This window comes from Alexandromys fortis, unplaced genomic scaffold (genome assembly GCF_014885135.2).
Source record: "Alexandromys fortis isolate MF-2015 unplaced genomic scaffold, M_Fortis_MF-2015_v1.1 scaffold_86, whole genome shotgun sequence".
NCBI classification, from domain to species: domain Eukaryota; kingdom Metazoa; phylum Chordata; class Mammalia; order Rodentia; family Cricetidae; genus Alexandromys; species Alexandromys fortis.
In genome coordinates this window covers 3828323-3839546 of record NW_026067965.1, presented here as the reverse complement: position 1 = coordinate 3839546, position 11224 = coordinate 3828323, and the positions used below count along the sequence as shown (strand labels likewise).

Sequence of the window (11224 nt, the reverse complement as noted above, 5' to 3'; positions counted from 1 at the left end):
CCCCCTTTGTCTCTGCTCGCCTTCCCTTGGCTCTTGCCTTTCATTCTCAGTGCTCCCCACCTCCCCGGGGATCGCTCTCTTCTCTTCTCACTCCTTTTTCCTCCCTTTTCTTCTATTCAATTCCCCATTTCTTTTCTTCTGCCTCTCTCTCTCTCTCTCTCTCTCTCTCTCCTTTCAAGTCTTCTTTTTTCCTTTTGAATAGCGCTTCTGTTTCCAAGGGGCGGGAGAAGTTGGAGAAGTGGCTGGTAAGGGCTTTTTCCCTCCGTTGCACTGTGTGCACAGACCTCCTTCTGCGGACGCGGGTATGTGCCAGCCCCTCTCGGAGAGGGCAGGGAATTCGGAAAGGTCCCCATTGGACAAGACGCACCTGTTGTCACAGATAAGGAACCCCAAGTCCTCCAGCCAGGGAATTCCAGTATGGCCCTGAGACCGAGGTCAGAGGTGAATACAGATCCCTCAAACTTGACTGGAGCCTGCTTTTAGTCTTCCTGGCCCAGGGGGTCCTTAGTGGAGACATGGAGACCTTCACTTGGGCTGAACCCAAGAAGGTCAAGCCGCGTGTGCATGACAACTGTCTAGTGGTGATCCCCCTACCACGGTGACACATCTCCACCTGCAGAAGCAGCTGGCCCCACATTAGCTAGACCTGGGCTGGGGGAGAGGGTGCTCTCTCTGTGTAGGCCTGTTTCCTGAGAGCTATGGCAGTATCTGCGGAGTACTGACTCCATGCCTACAGGGTCCACATGGGACCAGATGCAGGGGCACCGTTGCTGTGGCCGAAGTGGCCCTGGCTCTTCTCCAGGTATGTTGAGGTTTCAGTTCCCTGTCTCAGGACTGTTGCAAATCTAGGTTTCCTCTCATGCAGTGTTCTTGTTAGCCCCCTGGCTGGGCCCTAGAGAACCCACAAAACCCTACTAAGCCACCACCTCGCTGCTTGATTTCCCTAGGTAGTGTCAATCATATCTCTGTATTCTCTCAGGTCCCAGCGAACTCTGGGAGTCACCTGCTACTGTGATGACTTGGGGAAGGGTGGGGCAGCCATCTTTGTCCTAATGAAATCAAAAGAGAAAGAATGCTGTGCCGTCCACGTTTGGCTAATCTCAGCCACTCCAAAGTGACTTTAAAAGTTTTGAGTCTAGAAAGCTGAAAGTGGGCAATCGACACCTAGAACAGTAGCAGGCCTGGGGTGGGGGCTCGGTGACCTTAGCAGAGAGGTCAGTGTGGAAGCTGCAGAGATGGCTTCCCTGAGGCCGCCCAGCAGGACAGAGGCAAGGCCTGAGCCAGGGGACTTTGGGTGCAGGAGGCAAAAGGCCGAGGGATGGGGCAGCAGAGCGGCAAAGTCTGTTGACAGACAGTAGTGACCTTCCAGAAGGAGGGTAGAGGTCACAGAGCCCAGTGCAGGAGGAAGTGGGCTTTGCCTGGGCTGTGGCCTGCTGTGGTACCAGAGGGAATCTGGACACAGGGTCTGGAGGAGACAGGGGAAAGCAGTTGGCAGATACTGGGGCCAACTTTCTGCAGATGGAACCTAACCTGCTGACCCGAACTGGTTTCTTCATGGAGGAGGGAGGACCTCTGTCTGCCTATCCATCCTGAGGATGCTACCTGTCCTGGATCCTGTGCATGTGGCCAGTGGGGGACTTAGGACAGCCAGCTTGCCAGAAAGAGGAGCTCTTGGGAGGAGGGAGGCTTGGGCTGCTGTAGTCAAGGTGACTAGAGAGGAGGGCTTGGCCGGGATGTAACACACCTACCTCCAAGCCTGTGGGACCCAGCTACCAGAACCTCCCAGAGACAACCCATGTGTTGCTTCTGGGTTTGTTGGCGTGTGAATTGAATTTTTCATTAGCAAAAGTAAACACAGGATCTTGGATACTGACCACGACCAGTTGGGTGAATGACAGTGTCCCATGAGGTAGGGCCCATCGCTCAGGCCTTGAGTCAGGGAACCAACCATTCCCCCCCAGCAGAGAACTAGAGCAGAGGCAAGGAAGGCAGAGGGTAGCAGAAGGGAGAAGAAAGAAGTTCCTGGGAGACAGAGCTTCACTTGGAGGAGGGTGGCACTGGAGAGGGTTACTGAGGCACCTACTCTGTAGGCTCTGAGTCTGTTCCTTACGGGTACTCAGGTTTGTGCCTCAAGGACTTGGTAGAGACAAATGTGGCCAGGGTGACCCCTTCACCCAATGGAGTCCTGCCTGTGGGCTTTGCAGCCAGGGACTAAGTAGGGCTGCCACTGATTCCTGGTGCTACCTGCTTCTTGGGACAGCACCTGGCAAATCCCACCTGCTGGGACAGGTGTGGGTGGCCTTCAGGTTATTCCGGTTTGGGCAAAAACATTTCCAAGCCCTGCAGCAGGGCACCTATAAGGCAATAAATACCTCTTTCATGGTGGGCGGGCGTGGGGGGGGGTTGGAGGCCAGAGGACAATTTTGGGGAGTCAGTTCTCTCTGTCTTGGGATGTGGGGATCAAATCCCGCCTTGAGGCTGAGACTGCAAGTGTTTTTAACTGAGCCATCTCGCTCTCCCTGCCTCTTTAAGACCTGGCACCAAGGAGACAGCTCCTCCAGGAACTGGCTGTGTGGCCATGGAATCACCGAAGTCAATAATTGCTAACACTCACGGGCCATTGGGGTTTGTTCACCTTGGTCATCAAGCGGGCGCTCCTGCTGCACCTGCTGAAGGAGTCAGAAACTCTAGACTCCACTCCAAGCCGGGGCTCAGTGCTTCACAGCAGGCTGTCTGGTCTTATCTGTTGCCTGTCTGTCTGTCTATCTTATCAATTTTAAGACAGTTCAACTAAGTAGTCCAGGCTGTCCTAGAGCTGAGTGTGTAGTCCAAGCTAGCCTTGAACCTCCATATCCTTCTGCCGTCACCCTCTGAGTGCTTGGACTGCAAGTGCGGGTGGCCTATCACACCTGGCTCCAGCCTGCTTTTCAAATGACTTTTACAGCTGTGCCCCCATCTCCTGGGGATTATATAAATGACGTAGTGTTGCACACAGCCCACACATCCTCCGTCTGACTTAAAGCGTCTCTAAATGACTTATAATAATACCTACCACAATGTCGATGCTGTGTGAGTCGCTGGTGTGCTGTGCTGTTTAGGGGATAACAGCGAAGGAAGGAGCCAGTGTGTGTGCAGCACAGATGCAGCCATCCAGGCCTACATGCACGGCACACATCTGACAGCAGAAATGGCATCGCTCGCCCTAATTGTCTCCTCCTCTTCCTCTTCAGGGCTGCAGATACATTGCACTAACAATATACTCAGTCAGTATGTAGCTGAGGAGATTCTTCTTGTTGTTTGGCTTGGTTGTGGGGTTTTGTTTGTTTGAAGACGGGTTCTCCCTGTGTAGCCCTGGCTAGAACAGGAATCCTCCTGCTTCCGCTTCCAGAGTGCTAGGATCACAGAGGTGTACCACCACACTTGCTTTCTGCTCTTCTAAGACAGGGAGGTTCTCAGTAGCCCAGGCTGGCTGCATATTAGTGGCAATCCTGCACCAACCTTTTGGGTGTGAGACCCCATGCCCAGCTTCCTCCATAACCTTTAAGACCAATTTTTTTTTTAAATAAAGCAAACTTAAAAGAATATCTTTCTTTACAATTTCGTATGCACATGCATCCTGATCATGTTTATCCCTAACTTCCCCGGACATCCCCTAACACGCCCCCCGCCCCCACCTTCATGTCCTTTTGTTGGATTCTGTTTGTTTTGTTTTGCAACAAGCTCAGTTGAATTGGTGCTGCCTGCTTTGGGATGCTGGCTGATCCTGTCAGCTTGACCTTTGTGCGTATGACCGCGCTGCAGTGACTTCATGAACATGAAGGCCATGTCATGTGCAGATGACGGCTTCACCGCGCTACTCCTAACTTTTACATTCTGCAGTGTTCCCTAAGCCTCGGGGAGGCAGATAAAGCCAATTTTTATTATTTGTTTATTATTTTGTGAGTGTGTATGTGTTTGTAGATCAGAGGCCAACTTGCAGAAATCTGTGTTCTTCTACCAGGTAGGCCCTAGGGATTGAACTCGGGTCCTTAGGCTCATTGACAGACACCTCTACCCGCTGAGCCATCTCGCCAGCCCTCTGAATATTTTCAACTCACTGTTCCTCGAGCCCTCCCGTGAAAATGCTATGATACAAAGAGTCAACTCTACAAATGGCTGTACAGCCTCCTAATAGCTGCCCACACCCCTGAAATCAGCCACCTGGGACGCCGAACTCTGAGAAGCCATACTTGAAAACTGTTCTGAACCTTTCTGTGTCTCTACTTCCCCACGGCCTCGTCAGGATTAAGTGAAATAATGCATTTAGAGCGCGCGGGCTGGCACTACTTCTCAGGGCAGCCAGCCAGTCTGCTACCACTAGCGCTGGCACTTCGCCGCAAGAACAAGAGCAATGTGTGCACAGTCCATGCCAGGCCAGTGCAGCCCCTGGTAGGGAGAATGCAATGGTGTCAGGTTGGAAGGGACTTTGCAAACTGTGCAGCGCTGTGCCAGGTGAATGGATAGGCTTGTTCCTTACTCCACCTGCCTTTGTGGCTGTGGTGTGTGTGTGTGTGTGTGTGTGTGTGTGTGTGTGTGTGCGCGCGCGCGCGTGCGCTCCTTCAGTTGCTCTTTACCGTTTTGTTCTAATTTTTTTTTCTTTTTTGAGACAAGGTCTTTCACTGAACCTAGAGTTTGCCTGTTTGGCTAGACTAGGTGGCCATCAAACCCCAGGGACCTTTCTGGCACCACCTCCCCAGCACTGGGGTGACAGGTGCCCACCTCTATGCCTGGCTCTTTATGTGGGTTCTGGGGATCCAAGCTCGGGCTTCATGCTTGCACAGTGAGTACTTTATAGACTGAGCTACTTCCCCAGGAAAGCTGCCCTCTTTCCTAGTACTGGAAGCTGAGCTAACTTAGCCCTCAGACCCCACAGCAGGGAGAGCCAGGAGGGAACCCTCCCACCTCCAGGGAAGGCCAGGCATTCACTTGGCTTAAGATCAAAAGATCACTGTCTGTAAAAGTCATTTGGGCATTTAGGCCACACCCTTGCATCTCAAAGTCAGCATCTGGACACACAGGAAGAGCCACCACCCTGCTCCCGTGTGCCATCCTTTGTAATTCAGATAGAAGAACCGTGTTTCCTCTCTGGGCATCTCCCACCCACATCCATCAACCTGCCTTCCTCCAGAGACCTACCCTTAAGGCTATCTCCTGGGGCTTGCCTGCTTCTGACTTTCCGTCTCTTCCAAGTTCCCTGCTTACCTTTCTGCAGCTGGCAGCAACCAGGCTCTCTTAGCCCTTTTCTCTGTTAGCGTCTGGTACCTGTAGACCCAGCAGCCCGCAGTGCGCATGCCCTAAAGACAGTGCCGCGACCCCAGCCTCCTCCTCCTCCATTGCTCACATATATGCGTGTCCCTCCGCGGACTGTGGAGTTGAGGGCAGCACGCATGGACATGGGGCCCTCCACTTCTTGCACAGGCTTCCCCTCATCTCCCTGTATGGAAGTGAGTACACCAGGTCTGTGCCCGTGGTTCCCTGTGTGGCCGGCCAGTGTGTGTATCTGGCTTCTGCCCGTGTCAACTCCAGCGGTCCCGCCCCCCAAATCACGCTTCTCCTGGCGTAAACCCAGACCTGACTTGGGTTTGTGGGTGATTGCAAAATAAATGCTGATACCAGTGCCGGCTAGGCTGGGAGAGGCGGCACTGTCACAGGCTGTGCGGGGATGGAGGCCCCGGGATGAGTCATTGACGGCTGTGAGAAAGGGGAGAGCTCAGGGCCAGGCCACACTCCTTGCCTGCCCTCCAACCTCAGCACTTCTGTCTGCTGCTCTCCTCTGTACTCGGTCCCTTCCTTCCTCTACCCTGCGCCCTGCTGCATCTGTCTGTGTGGCAGCTTCCTATACCCTTAGCCAGGCCTCCCCACCCACCCTCCTGGAGAGTGACCCACATTGGTTGCATTCGTCCAGTGGGCTTCTGTTCCACCTCCTGACCACCTAGAAAGAAGAAATCATGTCCCATGGATAGGTCAGGTGACGAGGCCCACACAAGCCAGTGTGGCAGGAAGGGACAAATGTCAGTCTAATGTTACGGCTCAGGTCAATTCTGTTGTCTTCCACAGTGCTGGCTTACATGGAAGAACATTCCTGATCCCTTAAATGGGAGTGGGGGGAACGTTACTATGTCCTGTTGGGGCACCCCCCCCCCAATACTCATTTCCTGTCTGATTTGCCTTTTCTGGTTTGTGACTTTTAATCTTGTCTCTAATAAACTGTGAGGTCCCTGATATTGAAGATCTTTGTGTCCTGTTAGCACCTACCTGTCCCTTGAAATAGGCAACAGCATTGGCGGTAATTATGATAGCAATGGCTCCCATCCCTCTCTGCATACAAGCCGTACCTGCAGATTGCAGTGTCTCCCCCACTGCTTTCATGAAAGCAAGGCATGAGGTTAGACCCAGCTGCCACGTCACCTCAGGGCCTGGGCCAGGCCACTCAGCTCCTCTCTGCTTCATTTCCTCCTCTGGGAACTCCTCGTTTTCTCTTTTCCTGTCCTGACTTTTTTCTTTCTTTCTTTCTTTCTTTCTTTCTTTCTTTCTTTCTTTCTTTCTTTCTCTCTCTCTCTCTCTCTCTCCCTCTCTCTCTCTTTCTCTCTCTCTCTTTCTTTCTTTCCTTCTCTTCTTCCTCTTCCTCCTCCTTCTTCCTCTTTTCCTCCTTCTCCTCCTCCTCTTTCTCCTTCTCCTTCTTTTTTTGACAAGTTCTTGTTACAGAACCATGGCTGGCCTGGAATTTATTTTGTAGCCCAGGCTAGCCTTAAGGTTGCAACAGTCCTCTAGCTCAAAAAAGTGCCAGGATGACAGGCATGCACCGTCATACCCAGCTTATGGAAGGGGTCTTGTTACCAAGGTGCCATTCTTTACACCCATGACCTCAGAAGGTAAACACCTGACTTACAGCCCCCCCCCCTGGCCCCGGAAACTTGAGCCACCTGCTGAGAATGCACAGCTCAAGGTGGCAAAGCTGGAAGAAGACAGACACCTCTCCTGCTCATTTGCAGAGGGAGGCCCTGGCCTTCCTGGCTCCTCCCAGAACTCCCCTAGCACTCTCTGGGCCCTGGGAGCCCAGGACTCAAGACTAAGGATCTCAGCCAGCTCCTTGTCATGCAATGTTACTCAGCTACTGCCGAGGTCTTTCATGGCCCTTGGGCTCCTTCATCACACTCCATGTCACCAAGGGACTTGATACCACTTCTCCCATCCTGTGTTGATTTGAGCTTCCAGGCCACCGGCATAATCGGCTTGCTCTCCTTTCTGTGGTAAATCCGTTCCTGGACCTTTGTTTCTGATCAGTTCAGATTAAGCACAGCAGTGTCGTGGCCTAGAGGAGGCTGGGCTCGGGACTACAGTGTCTGGGAGTGCAGGGAGAAGTGGGGGTCTATAAAGGAAGAGCATAGTTAATAGGCCATGTGACTCAAACAGCAGTCCCTCCTCTCAGTTTGTCTGTCTGTAAAATAAAAACACAGATGTCCGTCTCCCTGCCTAGCCCCTACTAGGAGCTCAGTCTGTGGGAGCTGGAAGGACACTGGGGGGAAACCCTCAATCCCACCCCCCAAGGAGAGGGAGCCCTAGGAGTCCTGCACACCAGACAAGTGCTCTGCTACTAGGCCACACCCCCATCCCTGAAAAAGTACATCTTGAAGAATTGGTGATTTCTATCACCTGTTTGTACGGATGAGCGCTGGCTCCATTGAGAATCAGTAAGACAAGGTTTCTCTGTGTATCCCTGGCTGTCCGCCTGCCTCTGCCTCCCAAGTGCTGGGATTAAAGGCCTGCACCAGTTCTTAAGGCCAGGTGGGCCTGGGAGAGGAGCCTCAGGCTGTTGGGTTTCCCTGAGAACAGTGAATTCCTACCTTGTGCAGCATCGTGGGAGATTCTGGGCCTGTCTGAGCCTTGCTCTATCCTGAGGGTACCTCAGGCTACTCTAGGGGCCCTCTCCCAGCAGGCCCCACCCCCAACTATACGTCAAAGAGGGAACACTCTCTAGCAGGCAGAGGGTCCTTTCCTTAGGGAGGTTTTCCTTCCTCCTGGCAGCCCAGGGGCTTTGACCCTTTGGCTCATGGGAAGGGAGGCTGGAACTAAACTGGAAGGGCCAGGCCAAATCGACTAGGGTTTCTGTTTTCTCTTTTCCTTCCTTTTTATTTTTAAGCAAGAGATAAATAAATGTCACTCTGAGATGACAAGAGGCCGTTGGAGGAGATAAAGGGAACAGAAGGGGCAGCAGGGGAGGGCATGGGGGACAGCTGGACTCTACACTGATGGTGAGGGACATGAAAGAGGAGAGAAAGAGAGGAGATGGGAAGGCAAGACCAGACCGAGTGGCAGAGCGGAGGACGGGGTTGCCATGGAAACGGAAGAGGGGAGGAATGAAGGGAGAGGAAGACAGGATGGAGAAGGCAGAGGACTCTGCAGAGGAGGGGCCTGACAGGAGGCTAGGTGACTGGAAGGGAAGCCGTGAGAGGTCCTTTGGACCAGGTAGGTTAGCAAAGGAGGGAAAAAATGACCCTGAAAGCCGATCCTGTCCAGATATGGGTAGAGAGACCCTGGGGAGCCTGCTTCACCCTGCCCTCAGGGACTGCCTTAGTTTCTGGACCTGCGAGGTGGAAATGTCCCCTACTCCTAGAGGACTTCTCAGGGGTGCTCATGGAAGGGCCTGGCAAGGTTCAAACCCAATGAGTGCTCCTGTCTGCTTGCTCATTTGTGATTCTTATCTTTGCCCCCTGAACTTGTGAACCAGAATGTTGTTTGCTTTCCCTGTTCGGTTTAGCTGGAGATTTGGGGGGTCTGGCACAGATAGCATCCTCGTTGGTGAGAATACATGTGCTTTTTACTTCCGGAATTAGAAGGAAGACAAGGAGCCTTCCAGAAACCGGAGGCCTGCTGTCCCTCCCCATGGGGAGAGGAACTGGTCCTGCCACTCAGGGAAAGGGAGGCCAGTCCGGGCTTTCCACACGGCAGCTTGCCAAGCTGTGCTCCTCAACAACCTATTTCTCCTTGAGTCTGCGCTCACCGGGCTCTGCTGGGGTGAGCGAATGGGCAAGGTGTCTCCCTGGGGCAGTGTTCCCTAACTGGGGTGACAGATACGAAGCCAGTGATTGTCCAAATAACAATTTATTAGATCATTAACAAGCCCTTAAAAATTATGATAGGGTCCAAGAAGGGAAAAGGAGTGTTGCGGGTGGGACGTGATTTTGGTGTGTAGTCCTACGAACCTGGAGTTCACAAGGAACCCAGGGACTGTCCTTGAACTCCCAGGTGCCAGGATGGCAGGTGTGCACCGCCACACCTGGCAAGGAAAAGTATTTAGAAAAGGATTTAAACTTGAACTTGCTGAGAACTTAGAGGGTGGGGCCTCAGCAGGTGGGGTGGAACCGGGAAGATTGCCTCCAGATGTGACACTCGCTAGGCGTGGAAGGCTGCGGAACAAGGAAGAGCATTCCTGGCACNGGGGGGGGGGGGGGGGGGGGGGGGGGGGGGGGGGGGGGGGGGGGGGGGGGGGGGGGGGGGGGGGGGGGGGGGGGGGGGGGGGGGGGGGGGGGGACCTCTTGTGCAGAGTCTCTTGCATGCAAGGTCTGTGATGGAAAAATGAAAGCAGCGTAGTGAAGTGGCCACACGGGCCCAGATAAGCCAGGCAGGTTCACAGGTCCTTTGATCGCCCCCACAATGCAAGGTGAATGTGGGCTCTCACGATCCATCGGGCTTGGCATCCTGCCCTGCCTGATCGGTGTCACTTGTTTGGGGCCCCTCCCTCCCCATATTCTGCCCTTACAGCCCTTCGTGTTAGCAGGCAGTGCCCTGCCCAGAATGCTGAGGCGGGAGTCCGCGAGTATGGCACAGAGGTCTTAGGGCTTTGCTTCCCACCTCTGTGAGATGGCAGCATGGGCTGGGGGGACCCCAAAGTTCCAGCCTTGCAGTGAAGATCTGGGCAAAACGGTTAGAGGAAAGGGTTTCCATCAGAGGCTATGGTGAAATGCGTGTTCATCCTTTGCAATAAAGCAAAGAGATGCATCTCTTCAGTGGGTGTGAGTGCTGTCTGATAGAAGATTGAGAGAGAGCCTGTGGCTTCCAGGGGTCCTGGGGACTTGGCTTCCGGACCACAGGTCTGGATGCAGGCTGTAGCCCAGCCTTGTCTTTCTCCTGCCATGGCTCCATTTGTGACCTCAGTGTCCTTATTTTGAAAAGAAGGTGTGGAGGGCCTGGTGTTGTGGTGCACACCTGTAACCCTGGTGCCTGGGGGGGCCGAGTGAGGAGTGTCGTGAGCTGAAGCTAGCCTGGGCTACAGTGTAAGATTCTGGGGGTTGGAAGGGGAGGTCTGAGCCGGGAGGCTGAAGTAGGATGATCTCTTGAGCTCACAAGTTCGAGATCATCTGGGTAACAGATTGTCCAAACAGAGCAGGGGCTGACATATATATTAGACCTTTGTGTGGTCTGTGGATCGTGGCCCAGCTCCTACGTAGTAGCTAGCTCATGGAGTTGGTCTCGGAGGAAAGGGGAAGCCCAGGGAGAGAGAATCCAGCTACACTTCCCCTGGGCCCCTTGATGCTTGGGTGGCCATTGCTGACGGAATAGACTGCAGCAAGGAACCGAAGGTTTGCACAAGCAAGCTTCGGGCTTTCGCTTCCTCTTCTCTGAGGAGAAGTGCTCTTTGCAAGTCTACCATGCAGACAACAGGGAAGCTGAGAGGGAGGTTTTGCTACCCTGTGAATTCCATGCGTGTTTCTTCAGCTCCTCCCTTTTAGGCTACCCTTGGAGCCTACCTCTCCACCCCTCAGGGCCTAGGCCCAGTTTTCTCTAAGGTAGCACAGCTTAGATAGCAGGGCCAGAAAGGGAAGCTTGGGACCACGTGGTCTTAAGGTCTAAGTGACAAACTCTCACCGAGAACTCCTCTCTCTTGTTCCAAGAGCCTGTCCCTTCCCTGTGAGGCTCTACCTCCCAGCTGCACCTCTTGCCGCTCACAGATCTCAGGCTCCACCTGTTGGCCTGATCTTTATTTTGCTCCCTGCTGTATATCCTGGCAGTACTTGGGAAGGGCTTGGTAAACGTGTGTTAATTCAGTGAAGACTGAGAAGAAGGGCCCATGGGCCAAATTGAGCCCTCAGGAAATAATCACCAGATTAAGTCAGTTGCAGCTAGTGGGCACAAGAAGCCCTCAGAACACCTGACTTTTTTTTGGTTGGTTTTATTGTTGTTGTTG

At 53.4% G+C, this 11224-nt stretch overlaps 1 protein-coding gene and 1 long non-coding RNA gene across 7 annotated transcripts in view; one reads left to right on the top strand and one right to left on the bottom strand.

The window, feature by feature from the left end:
- The window catches only part of LOC126508607 (uncharacterized), a 17247-nt gene extending 7757 nt beyond the window's left edge, over positions 1-9490 (bottom strand). The window contains exon 1 of the long non-coding RNA XR_007593901.1: positions 5242-9490. This is a non-coding gene — a long non-coding RNA (uncharacterized lncRNA). The remainder of the gene's footprint in view (positions 1-5241) is intronic.
- Znf710 (zinc finger protein 710) overlaps positions 1-11224 on the top strand; it is a 70018-nt gene that overhangs the window by 39605 nt on the left and 19189 nt on the right. The window lies entirely within an intron of this gene.